The sequence below is a fragment of the Hemiscyllium ocellatum genome, chromosome 11 (assembly GCF_020745735.1).
Source record: "Hemiscyllium ocellatum isolate sHemOce1 chromosome 11, sHemOce1.pat.X.cur, whole genome shotgun sequence".
Taxonomy (NCBI): Eukaryota; Metazoa; Chordata; class Chondrichthyes; order Orectolobiformes; family Hemiscylliidae; genus Hemiscyllium; species Hemiscyllium ocellatum.
The window spans coordinates 2140525-2162746 of NC_083411.1; positions in this window are offsets into that span (position 1 = coordinate 2140525).

Here is a 22222-nt window from a genome sequence, read left to right on the forward strand (position 1 = left end):
GCAACATTTAAAAGGCATCTGGATGGGTATATGAATAGGAAGGGTTTGGAGGGATTTGGGCTGGGTGCTGGCAGGTGGGACTAGATTGGGTTGGGATATCTGGTCGGCATGGATGGGTTGGACCGAAGGGTCTGTTTCCGTGCTGTACATCTCTATGACTCTATGACTCTATTTGTCTCCATTTGCTGTTTGGGGGACCTTGCTGTGCACAGTTGACCATGACTTTTGTTAATGTAACAATAGTTCCTACAGTCAAACATTAGTGCATTATTTGTGAAATGTGTTGGGATATCCAAGGATGTTAAAACAAATGTTGAGTCTTAGGAGAGTGGTATCAGTGTTCACAGTTCAAGAGTCTCACATCAACACAGTGTCTTGGAATTTTGTTTAATGACTTTTGAGGGCGATTCAGTTGTAATATACAACAACACTCAACAGGCTTTACACCATCCAGGACAAAGCAGCCCATTTGATTAACACTACATCCACAAGCAACCATTCCCTCCACCACCGACACCCAGCAGCAGTAGTGTGTACCATCTATAAGATACACTGCAGAAATTCACCAAGGCTCCAAAACTAGCACCTTCCAAATCCATGACCACTTCCACCAAGAAGGACAAGAACAGCAGATACATGGGAACATCACCCCCTGCAAGATTCCCCCCAAGTGACTCACCATCCTGACTTGGAAATATATCGTTGTTCCTTCAGTGTCACATGGGTCAGAATCCTGGAATTCCCTCCCTAAGGACATTGTGGGTCAACCCACAGCAGGTGGAATTCCCACCTCAACATCAGACTTAACCTTCTTTAGTTTACTCTGTTTTCACATGTCTACTTTGTGACCTCATTATTTAAACAAAAGTGATTGTAAACCAGTGGGCGGCACGGTGGCACAGTGGTTAGCACTGCTGCCTCACAGCGCCTGTAGACCCGGGTTCAATTCCCGACTCAGGCGACTGACTGTGTGGAGTTTGCACGTTTTCCCTGTGTCTGCGTGGGTTTCCTCCGGGTGCTCCGGTTTCCTCCCACAGTCACAAAGATGTGCGGGTCAGGTGAATTGGCCATGCTAAATTGCCCATAGTGTTAGGTAAGGGGTAAATGTAGGGGTATGGGTGGGTTGCGCTTCGGCGGGTTGGTGTGGACTTGTTGGGCCGAAGGGCCTGTTTCCACACTGTAAGTCTAGTCTAATCATTTGTAAAAACCCAGTTCACCATCTCATGTTCTTTAGGTTGGAGCCATGATGTGGAGATGTCGGTATTAGACTGGGGTGGACAAAGTTAAAAACCCCATGACACCAGGTTATATCCAACAGGTTTAATTGGAAGCTCTAACTGTCGGAGTGACGCTCCTTCATCAGGTGGTTGAGAAGCACTCAAAAAGCAAGTGCTTCCAATTAAACCTGTTGGACTATAACCTGGTGTTGTGTGATTTTAACCAGGTCTTTTTCAATATATAATTTCAGTTACATCACACTGTAAATTTTTGCTTTAAATTCTGTGTCCTATGATCTTATACTCCACAACCACCTGATGAAGGGGCAGGTCTCTGAAAGCTAGTTCTTCCAAATAAACTGTAACCTGGTGTTGTGTGATTTTTAACTTTGTCCACCCCAGTCCAACACTGGCATCTCCACATCATGAAAAAGACCTGGATTGTTTGTTAGGTCTCTCATCTTTCAGAATGGCCATGTTGATTTCAGTTCTTTCATATGTAAATCCCTGAACTTCTATAAAGTTACATTCTCAAGTGAACTTTAACAACAGGTGCCATGTCATCCTAGAGAGTGCATTGGGGGTGTGAGGTGCTCTGTGTGAGGCTGGCGGTGCCCCAGTATTCAGACTGATGGTCATCTAAAAAAGGGATTTACAGAATTTTACATGGATTCATGCAGTTTCTGAGCTAAATAAAATGTAATTCTGTAAGTACAAATTCACCCCACTAACTTATATGTGTGTGTGTGTGTGTGTGTGTGTTGAGCGGGGGGGGGGGGGGGGGGGGGGGGGGGGGTGGTAGGAGGACGGGGAGGTATAAGTGTGTCTGTGAGCAAATGTGTGTGAGTGTGAGTGTAAAGGAGTCTAAGTCTGTGAGAGGGTGTGTATGCGCGTGTGAGTGTGGGGGTGTATTTGTGAGCTTATGAAAGAGTTTGTGTATGAGAGAGGGTCTGTGTGAGTGTATGGGTCTGTAGTACCATATGAGTGTAAGAGATGTAACAAACAATCCAGGTCTTTTTCAACCTATAATTTCAGTTACATTGCGGAACGCTTTAGAGAACACCTCCGGGCCGCCCGAACCAACCAACCCAATCACCCCGTGGCTCAACACTTTAACTCCCCCTCCCACTCCACCGAGGACATGCAGGTCCTTGGACTCCTCCACCGGCAGAACACAACTACACGACGGCTGGAGGAGGAGCGCCTCATCTTCCGCCTGGGAACCCTCCAACCACAAGGTATGAATTCAGATTTCTCCAGTTTCCTCATTTCCCCTCCCCCCACCTTGTCTCAGTCGGTTCCCTCAACTCAGCACCGCCCTCCTAACCTGCAATCCTCTTCCTGACCTCTCCGCCCCCACCCCACTCCGGCCTATCACCCTCACCTTGAGCTCCTTCCACCTATCCCACCTCCATCGCCCCTCCCCCTAGTCCCTCCTCCCTACCTTTTATCTTAGCCTGCTTGGCTCTCTCTCTCTTATTCCTAATGAAGGTAAGCATGCAGGTACAGCAGGTAGTGAAGAAGGCTAACAGCATGCTGGCCTTCATAACAAGAGGGATTGAGTATAGAAGCAAAGAGGTTCTTTTGCAGATGTACAGGGCCCTGGTGAGACCACACCTGGAGTATTGTGTGCAGTTCTGGTCTCCAAATTTGAGGGAAGGCATTCTGGCTATTGAGGGAGTGCAGCGTAGGTTCACGAGGTCAATTCCTGGAATGGCGGAACTACCTTACGCTGAAAGACTGGAGCGACTATGCTTGTATACCCTTGAGTTTAGAAGGCTGAGAGGGGATGTGATTGAGACATATAAGATTATTAAAAGATTGGACACTCTGGAGGCAGGAAACATGTTTCCGCTGATGGGTGAGTGCCGAACCAGAGGACACAGCTTAAAAATACAGGGTAGACCATTTAGGACAGAGATGAGGAGAAATATCTTCACCCAGAGAGTGGTGGCTGTGTGGAATGCTCTGCCCCAGAGGGCAGTGGAGGCCCAGTCTCTGGATTCATTTAAGAAAGAGTTGGATAGAGCTCTCAAGGATAATGGAATCAACGGTTATGGAGATAAGGCAGGAACAGGATACTGATTAAGGATGATCAGCCATGATCATATTGAATGGTGGTGCAGGCTCGAAGGGCAGAATGGCCTACTCCTGCACCTATTGTCTATTTCTGGATTAATGGTGCTGGAAGAGCACAGCAGTTCAGGCAGCATCCAAAGTGCAGCGAAATCGACTTTTCGGGCAAAAGCCATTTATTGTCTATTGTCTATTGACAATTAAGTTTCTGAAGAAATGCAGGACTGCAGAAAGATCCCAAAAGGATTACGGATCATAAACACACTCAAATCCACCTACAACACAGACTACGCAGAAAGACTTTGCCACTGTACCTCTCGCAAACTCCTCTATCTTCTCGTGCACCAACTCTACAGCAAGCGCCACAACCTTGAAACTAAGATGGAGTCCACCCTCTCAGCCTGCTCTCAGGATACACCGGTACAGTTATGGGACATTGTCAAACAGGCAAGACTACAGCAGGTACATGCACACCAAGAACAAGAAACTGGAGAAACTTGGCATCACCATCAGCAGTAGCCAAGCCCACCTTGGCACCACATTGGAATGTGTTATCACTACGGTGAAGTTAATTGTCAACTTATCAGACCACACCCTTCAACCGGAAGAGATTGTTGTTATTAGCAGGGGTCTCAATTTCTGCCCCATCACCAAAATGGATCCCATGTGTCTTACAGCAGACACTGAGGAATTCATCAGATGAATAAGACTCCGGGAATTCTTTCAAGATGTCAGCAGTGATCCCAACGAGCCCACCAAGGAACCGGAACAGTCATCACAGGGATCTGTAGAGGAGCGAGCAAAGAAGGAATAAACTTGGACCCCACCGGAGGGCCGCTGCCCTGGGCTTGACATGTACGCTCAAACCGTCAGGAAATATAGAAATGCCAGGTTCATCAGCCACACCCACAAGGTAGAGCAGAACATCACCTGTTCACAACGCAACACCATCCAGCCTCTCAAAACCAATCACAACATTGTCATCAAACCAGCAGATAAAGGCAGAGCCATCGTCATACAGAATAGAACAGATTACTTTATTACCGCCAGGAACACTGCAGGCAACTACCGGCCAATCCCATCAAACAGCACACCCGTGAACTAAACACATTGATCAGGACTTTGGATCCAGTCCTTCAGAGTTCCCTACGCACCCTCATCCCACGTACTTCTCACGTAGGCAACTTCTACTGCCTCCCAAAAGATACACAAAGCCAACACACCGGGACGTCCCACCGTATCAGGCAATGGGACCCTGTGTGAAAATCTCCCTGGCTAAGTTGAAGGCATCTTGAAACCCATTGTACAGGGGACCCCCAGCTTCTGTCGTGACACTATGGATTTCTTACAGAAACTCAGCACCCATGGACCAGTTGAACCGGGAACATTCCTTCTCACAATGAAAGTTTCCGCACTCTACATCAGCATCCCCCACAATGATGGCACCGCGGCAACAGTCTCAGTACTCAACACCAACAACTGCCAATCTCCAAGCACCGTCCTACAACTCATCCACTTTATCCTTGACCACAACGTTTTCATATTTGACAACCCTGGTGGCACAGTGGTTAGCACTGCTACCTCATAGTGCCAGAGACCTGGGTTCAATCCCCGTCTCAGGTGACTGTCTGTGTGGATTTTGCACATTCTCCCCATGTCTGTGCGGGTTTGCTCTGGTTTCTTCCCACAGTCCAAAGATGTGCAGGTTAGGTGAATTGGCCGTGCTAAATTGCCTGTAGTGTTAGGTGTAGGGGAATGGGTCTGGGTGGGTTGTGGGTCAGTGGGGATTTGTTGGGCTGAAGGGCCTGTTTCCACACAGTGAGTAAAAAGCCATTCTTCATCCAGACACATGGAACAGCCATGGGGACCCCATATGCCAACACTTTCATACACAGGTTCAAGCAAGACTTCTTCCCTACGCAGGACCTCCAACCAACATTATACACCAGCTACATTGATGACATTTTCTTCCTCTGGACCCTGGTGAGGAATCACTGATAAAACTACACAGTGACATCAACAAGTGTCATCCCACCATCAAACTCCCCATGGACTACTCTTTAGTATCTGTCTCATTCTTGGACACATGAGTCTTCATCATGGATAGACATCTCAGTACCTCACTCTACCACAAACCCTACAGGAGAAAGTGAGGTCTGCAGATGCTGGAGATCAGAGCTGAAAATGTGTTGCTGGAAAAGCGCAGCAGGTCAGGCAGCATCCAAGGAACAGGAGATTCGACGTTTCGGGCATAAGCCCTTCTTCATTCCTGAAGAAGGGCTTATGCCCGAAACGTCGAATCTCCTGTTCCTTGGATGCTGCCTGAACTGCTGCGCTTTTCCAGCAACACATTTTCAGCACAAACTCAACAGACAACCTCATGATGCTACACTTCTCCAGCTTCCACCTGAAACATATTAAAACAGCCATCCCCTTTGGACAAGCCCTACAAGTACACCAGATCTGTTCAGATGAGGAGGAATGTGAAGGACACTTGGAAGTACTCAGGGATGCCCTCAGAAGAACAGGGTACGATGTTCAACTCATTGACCACCAGTTCTGACGTGCCACAGTGAGAAACTGTAATGACCCCCTCAGGAGACAGACACAAGCTGCAACTGACAGGGTACCCTTCATTGCCCAGTATTTCCCAGGAGCCGAAACACTACGCCATGTTCTTCGCAGCCTGCAACATATCATCGATGAGGATGAGCACCAAGAACTTCCCCACACCTCCACTTCCTGCCTTTAAACAACCGCCAAACCTCAAACAGATTATTGTTCATAGCAAACTGCCGGCTTTCAGGACAACATCACACAACCCTGTCACTGCTGACACTGCAAGACATGTCAGAGTGTTGACACAGATACGACCATTACATGTACACGGCAGGTAGTCATGTGACTCAGCCAAGGTTGTCTATCTCATTCGCTGCAGGCAAGGATGTCCCGAGGCATGGTACATTGCTGAGACCGAGCAGAGGCTCCAACAGTGGATGAATGGATACCGCACAAAAATCACCAGACAGGAGTGTTCCCTCCCAGTCGGAGACCACTTCAGCGGTCCAGGACATTTAACCTCCAACCTTCCAGTGATCATACGCAAGCTCTCTCTCATACGCTCACACCCACACTCACCTATGCTCCTTCTCATAGACTTAGAGCCCTTCACACTCACACTCACACTCACACTCACACACATACATACACTCTCTCACAGATACTCATACCTCGCCCCACACACACACACACACACACACATATAAGTTTGTGGGGTGAATTTGTACTTGCAGAATTACATTTTATTTGGTTCAAAAACTCCATGAATCCACGTAAGATTCTGTCAATCCCTTTTTTTACATTAGAATCAGTCCGAACATTGGGGCACAGACAGCCTCACACAGGGCACCTCACACCTTCGATGCACCTTCTGGGTCGACATGGCACCTATTGTTAAAGTTCACTTGAGAATGTAACTTTTAAAAAAGTTCTGGGATTTACATATGAAAGAACTGAAGCCAACATGGTCATTCTAAAAAATGAGAGATTTAACAAACAATCCAGGTCTTTTTCAATATATAATTTCAGTTACATCACACTATAAACGTCTGCTATAAATTCTGTGTCCACAACCACTTGATGTAGGAGTAGACCTCTGAAAGCTAGTGCTTCCAAATAAGCCTGATGGATGATAACCTGGTGTTATGTGATTTTTAGCCATATCCTTTAGGGAATGAGACCTCCCACCCTCACCCTGTCTGGGCCAGTCTGTAACCCAGATTGACAGGCACATGCATTAACCTTAACCACCAGGTGAGTGATCTTGTAGGACGTGCAGTTGCTTCTAACCAGTACTAGAAAGTCAGGAAGAATGTCCACTAGGTATGGATTGCACCCACAGGTATGGTGGACATGTTCAATTAAGGCATTTAAGAGGGCATTGGACAACTATTTGGATAAAACCTAATGTTCAAGGAAATGGGGACAAAACAGGAGATTAGCAGTAGGTAATGATGAGGTCATTTGAAGAGCTGGTGCATGCCTGATGGGCCACATGACCTCTTTCTGCTTTTATAAGCCCTCTGTGGTTCTGAGCATGGCAAATAGAAAGTAAATGCTTGCCTGGCTTACATCCTGAGAATTAACTCAAAAAACTGAACTTTAACATTGACCCCCAAAATCTGTCTAGGAGTTTCTTTGGAAATTATCCAAGTTGCTGGAAGAAACGTTAAAATATATGATTGAATGAGGAAGACCTGACCTCAATAGGATGACAAAATCTTCGAGGAGAAAGTGAGGTCTGCAGCTGCTGGAGATCAGAGCTGACAATGTGTTGCTGGAAAAGCGCAGCAGGTCAGGCAGCATCCAAGGAGCAGGAGAATCAACGTTTCGGACATAAGCCTGAATGAAGAAGGGCTTATGCCTGAAACGTCGAATCTCCTGTTCCTTGGATGCTGCCTGACCTGCTGCGCTTTTCCAGCAACACATTTTCAGCTCAATAGGATGACACCAATGAGTCCATGTAATTCAAAGAATGTTGTTGAAAGGAATTTACCTCCAACTCCCATCTCCACACAACCTTAGTGTGCACTGTCCAGTTATCATCTCTTTGGACATAATAGTGCCATCAAAATATGAAAACCATTGGGTTGAATTTCCTGTGATTAGGAAACAACGTCACTTGAATAATTCTTATTTAAGGTCCCAGTCAATGAAGGGAAAACATGGACCATGAAAAGACACTGCCATCCACATGACTATTTGCAATATTTGCTCATTCAGGCCAGTTTTTTTATCTTTCAAATTACCTGAACAGTTTCACCATAAAGTGTGACTTGTGTGTCTTCTCTTTAAAAGATTTGACTCCATGTTTGACAAGCAAAATACTGAGGATGCTGGAATTCTGAAATAAAGGCAGGGAATGTAGAGAAACGCAGCAAGTCCAACAACATCTGTGGAGAGAGAAACAGAATTAACGTTTTGAGTATCATGTAATTCTCCTTTAGAACCATCCTGACCAACTAAAGACATAGTTTGGTTCCATGCTCACAAAAGAGGACATAAATAACATTCCAGAAATGTTGGGGATCACAGAATTTAGAAAATGGGAAGAACTGAAAGAAATCAGTATCTGTAGGGAAATGGTATTGGAGAAATTGATTGGATTGAAGGCTGATAAGTCCCCAGGGCCTGATACATTTTAGAGCATTTCAGGAAATGGCCCTAGAAATAGTGGATGCATCGGTGGTCAGTTTGCTATCCACTCAGGAACCGTTCCGACAGATTGCATGGCAGTTAATGTAACCTCACTCTTTAAAAAGGGAGGGTGAGTGAAAACAGGGAATTATAGCCCAGTCAGGGCTGATAACGGCAGTGAGGAAAATGCTCAGATTCATTATAAACAATGGCAGAGCAGTTTGGAAAGCAGTGACAAGATAGAACAGAATCAGGATGGATTTATGAAAGGGAAATCATGTTTGACAATATCCTGGAATGTTTCAAGGATGTAACTAGTGGAGTTGCTTGGGGGGAGTGAGTGAATGTGGTTTATTTAGACTTTCAGAAGGCTTTCGTCAAACGTAAGAGATTAGTGTGTAAAATTAAAGCACATGGGATTGGGAGTAGTGTACTGAGATGGATAGAGAACTGATTGGTAGACAGGAAACAAAAAGTAGAAAAAGGGTATTTCTATGAACAACAGTCAGTGACTAGTGGGGTACTGCAGGGATCAGTACAAGGACCCCAGCTGTTCACAATACATATTAATGATGTAGATGAGAGAACTCAATGTAATATCTCAACATTTGCAGATGACTTAAAGCTGGGTGGGGATGCGTGAGCTCTTAGGAGGATACGGAGATGTTGCAGTGTGATTGGACATCTGAATGAATCGGCAAATGTATGGCAGATGAAGAATAGTGTTGGTAAATGTGAGGTTATCTCACGGAGGTAGATGATCATCTGAGTGGCTATAAACTGAGAAAGGGAGATGCGCAAGACCTGTGTGTCCTTGTACATTGTGTCATTGAAGGTGAGCATGCAGGTGCTGCAGGCAGTGAAGAAGGCAAATGGTGTGTTGGCCTTTATAGTGAGAGGAATCGAGTACAGGAGCAGGGATGTCTTGTTGCGATGGTATAGGGTCTTGGTGAGCCCACACCTGGAGCATTGTTTTCAGTCTTGGTCTCCTTATCTGAGGGAGAATGTTCCGGAGATGGAGGGAGTGCAGTGAAGGGTTACCACTCTGATTCCTGGGATGGCAGGACTGATGTATGAGGAGACATTGGATCAGTTAGGATGGTGTTCACTGGAGTTTGGAAGATTGAGGGGGAATCTCATAGAAACCTTTAAAATTCTAACAGGACTAGACAGGGTAAACATGGGAAGGATGTTCCTGATGACCAGGGAGTCCAGAACCAGGGGGTCACTGTCGAAGAATAGGGGTTGGGCCATTTGTAACTGAGATGAGGAGAAATTTCTTCATTCAGATAGTGGTGAGCCTGTGGAATTCTCCACCACAGAGAGCAGTCAACACCAAAATGTTGTCTGATTTCAAGCTGAAATTGGGGCTAAGGGGATAAAAGGATGTGAAGGAAGAGTAGAAACAGGCTATTGAGTGGGATGATCAGTATGATCATTACGAATGTTGGAGCAGGCTTGAAGGATCAAATGGCCTTATTCTTGTTTCTATTTTCTATGTTACTATTGGAAGGATGTATGAAACTTGAAAGGGTTCAGAAATGGCTTACAAGGATGTTGTCAGGGTTGGAGGATCTAAGCTCAAAGGAGAGGTTGAATATGTTGGGGCTGTTTCCCTGCAGCGTTGGAGGCTGAGGGGTGACCTTACAGAGGTTTACAAAATCATGAGGGGCATGGATAGGGTAAATAGACAAGGCCTTTTCCCTGAGGTGAGGGAGTCCAGAACTAGAGGGCATAGGTTTAGAGTGAGAGTGGAAAGATTTAAAAGGGTCCTAAGGGACAACTTTTTCATGCAGAAGGTACTGTGTGTACGGAATGAGCTGCCAGAGGAAGTGGTGGAGGCTGGTACAATTACAACATTTAAAAGGCATCTGGATGGGTATATGAATAGGAAGGGGTTAGAGGGATATGGGCCAAGTGCTGGCAAATGGGACTAGATTAATTTTGAATATCTGGTCGGCATGGACCAATTGGACTGAAGGGTCTGTTTCCATACTGTACATCTCTATGACTCTATGAGTCTATAAAATATTCACTCTTGTTTTTCTCTCCACAAATGCTGCCAGACCTACTGAGTTTTTCCTGTTTTCATGTTTTGCTGGCTTGCTTTCCCCTTCTCAAAGCTGGCTAGGTGAAAAGAATGGAGGGATTGGCTGTGATACTCTGTAATGTTCAAAGCCTCCTGCTCACTTTTTGAAATTCCTCTGTCCTGGCCTGTCTGCAGACTCCTTGTGACCAATGGACTCATGTGTGTCCTCTGTTCATACAACTCTAGTTAACTTGAAATCTACCTCTAAATTTGGTCAATGAATTTTCTGCGATCTGACCAGACTATCTTCCTTAAACCCTACTTCCTCTGCTCTCTCTTGCCTTCGGTAACTTCCAGAAAACTTACCTCCTTGATGCAATTTACCATATGGTAGTGTTGAGTTTTGTACCAAAGAGACCTGGAATAATTATTACAATGGCCATGATGACATTTTGTTTAGACATAAGGCAGCCAAAAGGCTACAAAATCATAAGATACAGGAGAAGAATTAGGCCATTCAGGTCATGGCTGATATGTTTCTACATACCATTCTCTTGCCTTCACCTTGATCCCCTTACTAATCAAGAACCTATCTATCTCTGTCTCAATACACTCAATGACTTGGCCCCCACAGCCCTCTGTGGCAATGAGTTCCACAGATTCCCCACCCTCTGGCTGAAGAAATTCCTCCTCATCTCAGTTCTAAAAGGTCATCCCTTCACCCTGAGGTTGTGCCCTCGGGTCCTAGTTTCTCCTACTAGGGGAAATATCTTCTCCATGTCCACTGTATCCAGGTCTCTCAGTATTCGGAAAGTTTCAATCAGATTCCAACACCCCCATCCTTCTAAACTCCATCGAATACAGACCCAGAGTCTTCAACCATTCCTCACATGACAAGTCTCTTCATCCCCGGGATCATTCTTGTAAGGCTGCTCTGGATTCCCAACGCGAGCATATTCTTCCTTAGATACAGGACCTGAAACTGCTCACAGTATTCCAAATGCAGTCTGACCAGAGTCTTCTCCAACCTTAGTAGCACATCCCTGCTCTAGTATTCTAGCCCTCTTGAAATGAATGCTAATATTGCATTTGCCTTCCTAACTGTCAATTGAACCTGCATGTTAACCTAAAGAGAATCCTGAACTAGGTCTCCCAAATCCCTTTGTGCTTCAGGTTTCTGAAGTGACATGGTAGCTCAGTGGTTAGTACTGCTGCCTCACATCACCAAGGTTACATATTCAATTCCAGCCTTGGGTGACTATGTGGAGTTTTCACATACTCCCCGTGTTGGCATGGGTTTCCTCCGGGTGCTCTGGCTTCTTCCCACAGTCCAAAGACATGCAGGTTAGGATGGATTGGCCATGCTCAATTCCCCTTAGTGTCCAGGGGTGTACTGGCTAGGTAGATTAGCCATGGGAAATGCAAAGTTACATGGATAGGCTAGGGGGATGGGATGCTCTTTAGAGGGTCATTGTAAGCTGAATGGCCTACTTCCACACTTTGGGATTCTATGATTTCCCCATTTATTAAATAGTCTATGTTGTATTCCAGCTATCAAGCACACCATGATATTTTCTCACAATGTGTTACATCTGCCACTTCTTTGCCAACTCTCCCAGTCTGTCCAAATCCTTCTGCAGCCTCCCTGCTTTCTCAGCATGACCTGTCCCTCCATCTGTCTTTGTGCCATCTGCAAACTTAGCAATAATATCCTCAGTTCCTTCATCCAGATCGTTAATGTATAAACTGAACAGTTGTGATCCCAACGCTGATTCCTGCAGAACTCTGTAAGTCACCAGCTGTCAGCCTAAAGAAAAGCTTCCTTTATCGCCACTCTCTGACTTCTTCCAGTCAGCCAATCCCCTCTCCATGCCAGTACCTTCCCCGAACACCATGGGCTCTTATCTCATTTAACAGCCTTGTATGTGGCACCTTGTCAAACGCCTTCTGGAAATCTGAATAGATCACATCCACTGGCTGTCCTTTGTCTAACTTGATCTTGTGGTGGAGGGTTGTTTTTCAAACTGGAGGCCTGTGACCATCAGTGTGCCACAAGGATCTGTGCTGGTCCATTGCTTTTCATCACTTATATAAATGCTGTGGATGTGAACATAGGACATATAATTAGTAACTCTGTAGATGGCACCACAATTGGAAGTGTACTGGACAGCAAAGAAGGTTGTTGTTGAGGGTGTGGTGCTGGAAAAGCACAGCAGGTCAGGCAGCGTCCATGGAGAAGGAGAATCAACGTTTCAGGCATAAACTCTTCACCAGTGATGAAGGTTACCTGAGAATACATTGGGATCTTGATCAGATTGGCCAATAGGCCAAGACGTGACAGATGCAATTTCATTTAGATAAATGTGAGGTGCTGCATTTTGGAAAGGCAAATCAGGGCAGGACTTATACATTTAATGATAAGGTCCTAGGTAGTATTGCTGAACAAAGACAGCTTGGGTGCAGGTTTGTAATTCCTTGAAAGTGGAGTCACAGATAGATAGAATAATGAAGAAGGCATTTTCTATGCTTGCTTTCCTTTATTGGTCAGTGCATTGAGTATAGGAGTTGAGAGGTCATGTTGTGGCTGTTCTGGATATTGGTTAGGCCACATTTGCAATACTGCGTGCAATTTTGATCTCCATGCTGTTGGAAGAATGTTGTGAAACTTCAAAGGGCTCGGAAAAGATTTACAGGGATGTTGCCAGAGTTGGAGGGTTTGAACTACAGGGAGAGGCTGAATAAGCTGGGGCTGTTTTCCCTGGAGTGTCAGCGTCTGAGGGGTGATCTTATAGAGGTTTATAAAATCATGAGGAGCATGGATTGGGTAAATAGACAAGGTATTTTCTCTGGAGTTGGGAGAATCCAAAATTAGAGGTCATAGGTTTAAGGTGAGAGGAGAAAGATTCAAAAGGGACCTAGGGGCAACTTTTTCACACAGAGGGTGGTGCGTATATAGAATGAAGTGGTGGAGGCTGATACAATTGCAACATTTAAAAGGCATCTGGATGGATATATGAATAGGAAGGGTTTGGAGGGATATGGGTCAATTGCTGGCAATGGAACCAGATTAATTTAGGGTATGTGGTTGGCATGGACAAGTTGGACCAAAGAGTCTGTTCCTGTGCTGTATATCACTCCAACTCCAAGACTCTATTACATCCTCAAAGAATTCTAACAGATTTGTCAGGCATGGCTTCCCCTTGATGAAGCCGCACTGTTTTACTTCCAAGTACTCCAAAATCTCATCCTTAATAATGGACTCTAAAACTTTACCAAAAACCGAGGTTCAGTTATTCAGTCTACAATTTCCTGTCTTCTCACCTCCCACCCTTCTTAAACAAAGTGTTGCATTACCCATTTTCCAGTCCTCTGGCACCCTCCCTGCCTCCAGTGCTACTTCACCAGTGTCCAATGTCCACTCTTGTCTCTCTCTTACCTTTTAGATATCTAAAAAAATCTCTTCCAATCTTCTTTTATATTCCAAGTTAGTTTGCCTCCATATTTCATCTTCTTCCTTTTTTTTAGTTATCCTCTGCTGACTCTATGCAGGATCTCCAACCAACGTTATACACCAGCTACATTGACGACATTTTCTTCCTCTGGACCTATAGCGAGGAATCACTGATAAAACTCCACAGTGATATCAACAAGTTTCATCCCACCATCAAATTCACCATGGACTACTCTCAACTATCTGTCTCATTCTTGGACACATGCGTCTCCATCAAGGATGGGCATCGCAGCACCTCACTCTCCCACAAACCCACTGATAACCTCACCATGCTACACCTCTCCGGCTTCCACCCTAAAATATTAAAACAGCTATCGCCTATGGACAAGCCCTACACGTACACCGGATCTGTTCGGATGAGGAAGAACGTGACGGCACCTGGAAGTACTCAGTGATGCTCTCATAAGAACGGGGTTCGATGCTCAACTCATTGACTGCCAGTTCCGATGTGCCACAGCGAGGAACAGTAATCACCTCCTCAGGAGACAGACATGAGCTGTAATCAACAGGGTACCCTTCATTGCCCAGTACTTCCCAGGAGCTGAAAAACCACGCCATGGTCTTTGCAGCCTGTAACACATGATCAATGAGGATGAGCACCTTGCCAAGACCTTCCCTACACCTCCACTGCTCACCTTTAAACAACCACCAAACCTCAAACAGATCATTGTTCGTAGCAAACTGCCCAGCTGTTAGGACAACTTCATACAACCCTGTCATGGTAGTTACTGCAAGGCGTGTCAGTGTGTAGACATGGATTTCACCATTACACGTGGGGACACCTCCCACCATGTACATGGCAGGTATTCATGTGACTCAGCCAACCTTTTGCGTTGCAGGCAAGGATGCCCTGAGGCATGGTACATTAGTGAAACTGAATAGAGGCTACGGCAACAGATGAATGGGCACCAGACAACAACCAACAGACAGGAGTGTTCCATCCCAGTTGGAGAACACTTCAGTGGTCCAGGACCTTCAGGTGACCATCCTCCAAGACGGACTTCGGGACAGGCAGCAGCGAAAAGTGGCCGAGCAGAGGCTGATAGCTAAGTTCGGTACCCATAGGGAGGGCCACAACCGGGCCCTTGGGTTCATGTCACATTACAGGTGACCCCACTGCACTACACACACACACACACACACACACACACATGCATCCTACACACATAGACACAGGCACTCCTATGCACACATAGACACTCCTATACACAGACACTCACGTGCAGTCCTATGGACACACACACTCCCACACTCACAAATGCACCCTCTCACTGACTTAGACCCCTTTACACTCAGACACACACACTCGCATACACTCTCTCACAGAAACTCACAAACCCCCACTTTATGGCTCAGACAGGGAACACAGGGGGCTAACACCTTCAACATATTATCTGACTGACGCCAATTGTAACAGTTAACCTGAGAATGTAACTTTTTAAAAGAGTTTTTCCATTTACATATGAAAGAAGTGAAACGATCATGGTCATTCTAACAGATGAGAGACTTAACAAATAATCAAGATATTTTTCAATGTATAATTTCAGTTACATCACACTGTAAACGTTTGCTATAAATTCTGTGTCTTACAATCGTGTCCTCCACAACCACCTGATGAAGGAGCAGCGCTCCGAAAGCTATTGCTTCCAAGTAAACCTGTTGGACTATAACCTGGTGTTATGTGATTTTTTTTAACTCTGCTGACTTTGAAAGGCTTCCCAATCCTCAGGTTTCCCTCTAACCTTCACCACATTGTATGGTTTGTCCTTTGGCCTTTATGCTGTCCCTGCCTTCCCTTGCCAGTCACGGTTTCCTCATCCTCCCCTTAGTGTGTTTCTTCTTCCTTGGGATGAGTTTCTGCTGTGTCTCCTGAGTTACCCCCAGAAACTCCTGCTATTGATGCCCCACTGCCTTCCTCATCAGGCTCCCCTTCCAATCAACTCTGGCCAGCTCCCCCCTCATGTCTTTGTAGTTATCTTTACTCACCTGTGATACCGTTACACTGGATTCCAGTCTCTCCCTCTCAAACTGCTGGGTGGATTGAAGGTGCTCCATGAAACCATTTTGTAGATGTTCCACAAATTGGGATCTGCTAGCAAACGTGATTTTCTCAGTCCACCTCAATATTAAATGCCCCCCATGATGACTGTAATAGTGCCTTTCTTGCACGTCTTCTCTATCTCTTGATTTACTTTCTTCCCCACATCCCGAATACTGCTTGGAGACCTGGACACAACTCCCATCAGGGTCTTTTTTTCCTTTGTGGTTCGTCAACTCTACTCATACGGATTCTACGTCTTCTGACTCTATATCACCTCATGCTATCGATTTAATTTACTTTCTTACTAACAAGGCAACCTCGCTCCTTCTACTCATCTGCCTGTCCTTTCAATTGGATGTGGATCACGGATATTTGGTTCCCAGCCTGATCCCCTTGCAGCTATGTCTCTGTGATACCCACAACATTGTACCCACCAATTCCAATCTGTGCTGCAAGTTCATTTGCCTTTTCAGTAACAGCAGATACTGGAATGTTACCACTTTTTTAGGAACTGAGCCCAACAGTTGATTTGTTGAAGAGTGGAAAACTTGCAGTGAAGATCTCAGCTATGATTAAATTTCAAAAGTAAATTGTTGGCTATAAAATGCATTATAACATCCTAAAGGTATGAAAAGTGCTTTCAAACTTAAGTATTTCTTTCTACAAATATACGTGTTTTCTTTCTTGAGGAGAGAAGTGAGTTTGCTGCTCTCTTCCAATTGTTGGATAATGGCTGAAGAAATATTCCTGAAAGGTTGGATAGTGTGTCATATCAACACTGGCAATGTGGAATATTTATAGAATCAAAGAACTACGTTCTACTCCCAAGTGTGACATTTATAAAACATTGTCTGCATTGAAAGCTCATCCTCTGTCAGTTCTGTCACCTCCAGCAGGATTCCACCAGCAAAGACATCTTCCCCCCCACTGTCAGCATTCTGCAGGAACTGTTCCTTCTGTGACTATGGTCCACTCCTCCATCGCTCCTAACACTTCCTCAACTGCCCTCTCCCACCTACCCCCATGGCCTCTTCCTGTGCAATTGCAAAAGGGATATCACTTGTAATTTGTTACACCTCTGCTAACCAAGTCAGTCCTGCAGCCCGGGCTATTGATGTAACTGGCATTCCCCTCCAGGCGCAGGATGCTAGAGATTGCACACATTGTGGTGAGAGATCCGTATCATAACACAGCTGACTTGATCATCAGTGAGAGGCTTCATTTGTAATGCATAAGTCATCTTTTGCAAATGCACAAGTCACTAGTGAGACTGCACGTGGAGAACTGCATACAATTGTGGTCCCCTTATTTGAGGAGGGATGTAATTGCATTGAAGGCAGTGCAGAGAAGGTTTACTACAGTGACTCCAGAGAAGAAAGGCTTATTCTATGAAGAGGGATTGAGCAGTTTAGGCCAATGTTCTTTAGAGTTTAGGAGGATGAGAAGAGATCTAATTGAGGTCTATAATATGCTAAAGCGCTTTTACAAAGTAGACATGGAGAGGAGGTTTCCTTGTGGGGCAGTTTAGAATGAGAGGTTATCATTTTAGGGTAAGGGGAAGCAAATATAAAAGAAAGATGAGGAGAAATTACTTCTCTCAAAATTAATCTGTGGAATGTATTACCTCAGAATTTGGTGGATGCTGGGACATTGAGTAAATTTAAGGAGGAGACAGATAGAGTTTTAATTAGTAACAGGTTGAAGGGTTATGGAGAGCAGGCAGGCATGTGGAATGGAGGCCGAGCTGAGATCAGCCATGGTATGGGATGGTGGAGTGGGCTCGAGGAGCAGGCAATTTTGGAACCTATGGAGAAAGGGGGAGTGTTCGGTCCTAGGGAGGCAAGGGAGGGTGTCAGGTCTGGGGGTGGAGGAAGAAACTGTGGGTTGTGTGAACATTAGTGGAAGGTTTCATGTTGGATCAGGTTCTGGAGGTGTAAGGGGTGTGGGGGAGGTGCACTGATGGATGTATGAGGTGAGTTGGCTAGTCAGTTCAATAGTCACTTAGGAGTTAGACTATGTTTTTAACAATTAGGAGACAGTGAGGTCTGCAGATGCTGCGGATTAGAGTTGAGATTGTGTTGCTGGAAAAGCACAGCAGGTCAGCCAGCATCTGAGGAGCAGGAGAATTGACGTTTTGGGCCGGACTCCTTCATCATTCCTGATGAAGGGCTCCAGCTCTAAACGTCGATTTTCCTGTTCCACGGATGCTGCCTGACCTGCTGTGCTTTTCCAGCAACACAATCTCAACTATGCTTTTAACAGTCGGCGTTTTCTTGGGTAGCTATTTATTTAACTGCAGTGGGACGCTTTAAATTCTCTGATTTAACTGGAGTAATCAAAGGGTCTAGGTGTAGGGGAATTACCCCATGGACTCTTCCATGTGGTCCTGGTACACAACTTCAATTTACACAAACAACTGGCTTCCCCCATCAGAAAATCAAAGTGCAGACTGATCTTTTGCAGCTCGAATTTTTTCACTTTCTCAGAAGTTGATTTTTGGTCCGTTCAATTTCAGCGAATCCGTTAAAAACTAAATGATGGCAGCCTCGAGGCACATGAATCTGAGAAGTAAAAGAAATTAAATGTGGAAAACTTTCAGCTGGAACATGTTGAATGTTTGCTGCTGTGAGGTGGGGATGATAGGTGTGCAGTGTATTCATTTTGAGTGAATAATTCCTCCTCCTCTCTCGCATCAACCAGACACACATCCAGAATGAAGAGAGGGGTTTGTTAAAGTAACAATGCAGTACACACCTGTTGCTACCTTTAGAGTGTCTGTGGCACAGTGGCATTGCCCCTAACCCCAGGCCAGGTGTGGGAGGGGGGTCAACTCCTGTGTGCCTTTACATATTTGAACTTGTCTGAGCAGGTTGCTTGAAATAATGACAGGCAGTTCCCAGGTTGTGAGTGGGTTCCATCAGAGCACAACTCAGGACAACGTAGAGACAGCTATTCGTGAGTACAGGAAATGTTCACCCATTGGATGTTTAAATTTTAAATTTGCGTATGCCATCATGTTTGTAAGTGTGACTGTAAATCAGACACCTCCTGTACAATACATACTTACAGTGAAAGTGCCTTTATCTCTCAGCCAGAAGGCTTGGCTTCAAGTCCGTCCGACTCCAGAAGGAGGAACTAAGCTATTCCATATGATCATATCTGATCATCCAACTCACTGTCCTGTTCCTGTTTTTGTTTCATATCCTTTAGCCCTAAGAACTGCTTCTAACTCTTTTATTGAAAACATTCAATGTTTTGGCCTCAACTTCCTTCTGTGAGAATGAATTCCACAGCCCCTCCTCCAGCCCCTCACCCATGGGTGAAGCGTTTCTCCTCATCTGAGCCCTAAATGGTTTACCCTGTATCTTTAGACTGTGACCCCCCATAGTTTTGGACACCCCAGTTGTTAGGAATAGCCTTCCTGGGGTTTATAGTGTCTAGTTCTGTTAAAGTTTTATAAGTCACTATGAGATCCCCCACATTCTTCTAAACTCCAGTGAATACAATTCTAACCAACTCATTATTTTCTCATACATGAGTCCTTCCATCCCAGAATCAGTCCGATAAACCTTTGTTGCACTCCCTCCATCATTAGAACAAGCCCTTTTCCTCAGATAAGGAGACCAGAACTGCACACAATACTCCAGGTGCAGTCTCACCAAGATCCCTGTACAACTGCAGCAAGACATCCCTTCTCCTGTACCCGAACACTCTCACTATGAAGCCAATATACCATTTACCTTCTCACTTCATGCTGCACCTGTCTGGTTACTTTCAGCAACTTCCAGGTCTCAATGCACCTTCCCCTTTCCCAATCTATCACCATTTCGATAATAACCTACCTTCCTGTTTTTGCTACCAAAGTGGGTAACCTCATATTTATCCACATTATCCTGCATCTGCCATGCACATGCCCACTCCCTCAGTCTGTCCAAATCACACTGAGACATCTCTACATCCTCCTCACAGCTCCCCCTCCCATCCAGCTTTGTGTCATCTGCAAACCTGGAGATTTTACATTTAATTACCTTGTCTAAACCATTAACATGATTTAAGTGTGTATTAACAAGTCTAACAGGTTGATTAAAAGTATCTACAACATAAGCTTTCTGCTACCTATATACAGTAACAAGTTCTCTTTCTCAATAAGCTAAACAAAGAGGTTCAGATGCACAAATTATATGTAGGCCTTGTTCAGCAGGGGGGCTTTATTGTGGTTTGAATCATTGTTCGGAAACTCTGTATCTAAATCAGAAACCAGAATCCACCCTCCTGCTTCAGGAGGGGGAAGGGATATGTTCAAAACATACATTGATCTTATGATAAAATAGGATTTTTAAAAATAAAAGATAAATACTATAGATCCTGGAGATTCGTAAGAAAAACATAAAGTTCTGATGAAGAGTCATACCAGACTCAAAATATTAATTCTGTTTCTCTCTGCACAGATGCTGCGAGACCAGCTGAGCTTCTCCAGCAATTTGTTTATATTTCTCTTTTGTGTACGGGAAGATCTGCCCAAATGATGCTGTCACAGCCTCAAAATCTTGATTGTGCCCCAACCTCTCGATGAAGCAGTTTCTCCAGGGACCCACCACCCAGCCCCAGCTGGTGGGAGATGTCTCTGCGCCTGCACTCCCCCTCCCAAGGTGCTGGGCCCCAGAGCAGGGGCCAATACCCCCACACACACCTAATCGGCCTGATACTGCACTAACACCCGATTGGTCCTTCAGATGGTGAAGGGTCCTTCCTTCCCCCTATCTACCACCCAACCCCTCCCCCAAACACACTCTGATAGCTTGCTTCTGAACAGATTCTGAGCTCTTCCTGTGCTCTTGATCCACAGGCGTCTTGGCAACTTTTAGTCCCCCTCTTAGAAGTTCACATATCACATCCATGGCATTTTGAAATGAAGTCAAGGTTAAAACTCACCTGGCAGTGAGCGAGAGAGAGAGTAAGAAGCTGCCCCAAGGCTGGGATGGTGTCAGCCTGAAGGTGAGATGGAAATTTTGCCTCAAAGGAGAAAGGTTGAGAGCAGCTCCCAGTGTGAAGTGTGTGTGTCCAAAATCCATACAACAATGTGCCAGAGAGAAAGTAGTATCAGAGACGGTCAGGTAGAGGGTGCTGTCATTTCAGGAGAGTGGTGTGTTTGTGAAAAAAAACATTGAGAATAAAACAGAGCTCAGTCCCAGCTTGACAGTTTTCCTAACTCTGGATGTTCCAGGTAGTTTTACAGGAAGGGCTTATTTTTTAAACACTGACCCTCTGATGGTCAGGGCTACTTAAGGTGGAAAGGGTCTCATTGGATGGCCTATTTCCTGATAGGTTATTTAAGTTATTTATAATCAGTTAAAAATCATTGAACACCAGGTTATATACTGGTTATAGTCCAACAAGTTTATTTGGAAGCACTAGCTTTCGGAGCGTCACTCCTTCATCAGGTGGTAGTGATGAATTGCCTGATGAAGGAGTGTTGCTCCGAAAGCTAGTGCTTCCAAATAAACCTGTTGGATTATAACCTGGTGTTGTGTGATTTTTAACTTTGTCCACCCCAGTCCAACACTGGCACGTCTAAATTATTTATAATCAGGTTCATTCTCTGATTGTCATTTTGGGCAGAGCTTTCTTCTCTCTGGACATGGTGAGGGAGGGGCTGAAAAGGGGGAGTAATTGATTGATTTGGCCCAGTTCTTCACACGCCCCCCTCCCCCCCCAATTAGGTGCAGGGCAGTAAGGTTCCTGGGTGACCTCCTCATCCCAAGGCTAATTAACCTCCAAAGTGGCCAATCCGTGGCTGCAGAATGGCCTCAGCTCACCATCCGCCCCATTTACGCAGCATCCCATTGGTCATTTCCTAACTGGCTTTGCCTGTTGCAATAGAGGGTGGGGGCACTGTCTAATGCAACCTCGGGGCAGTTAGGGACATGTAAGAGAGACAAAGGCTTTCGAAAGTCACCAGCCTACCCTTGGTCTTGATAGCCCTTAATCCCTTTGACCCCCAATCCATAAGAACAAGATGCTCAATCACCTGGGGGGGTGCTCAAACAGCACAGAATATAAAAACAGTTCGCAAACATTTCTACAAATATATAAAACAACAAGGAGAGGCCAAGGTCAACAATGGTCCTTTAGAGCAGTGATTCTCAACCATA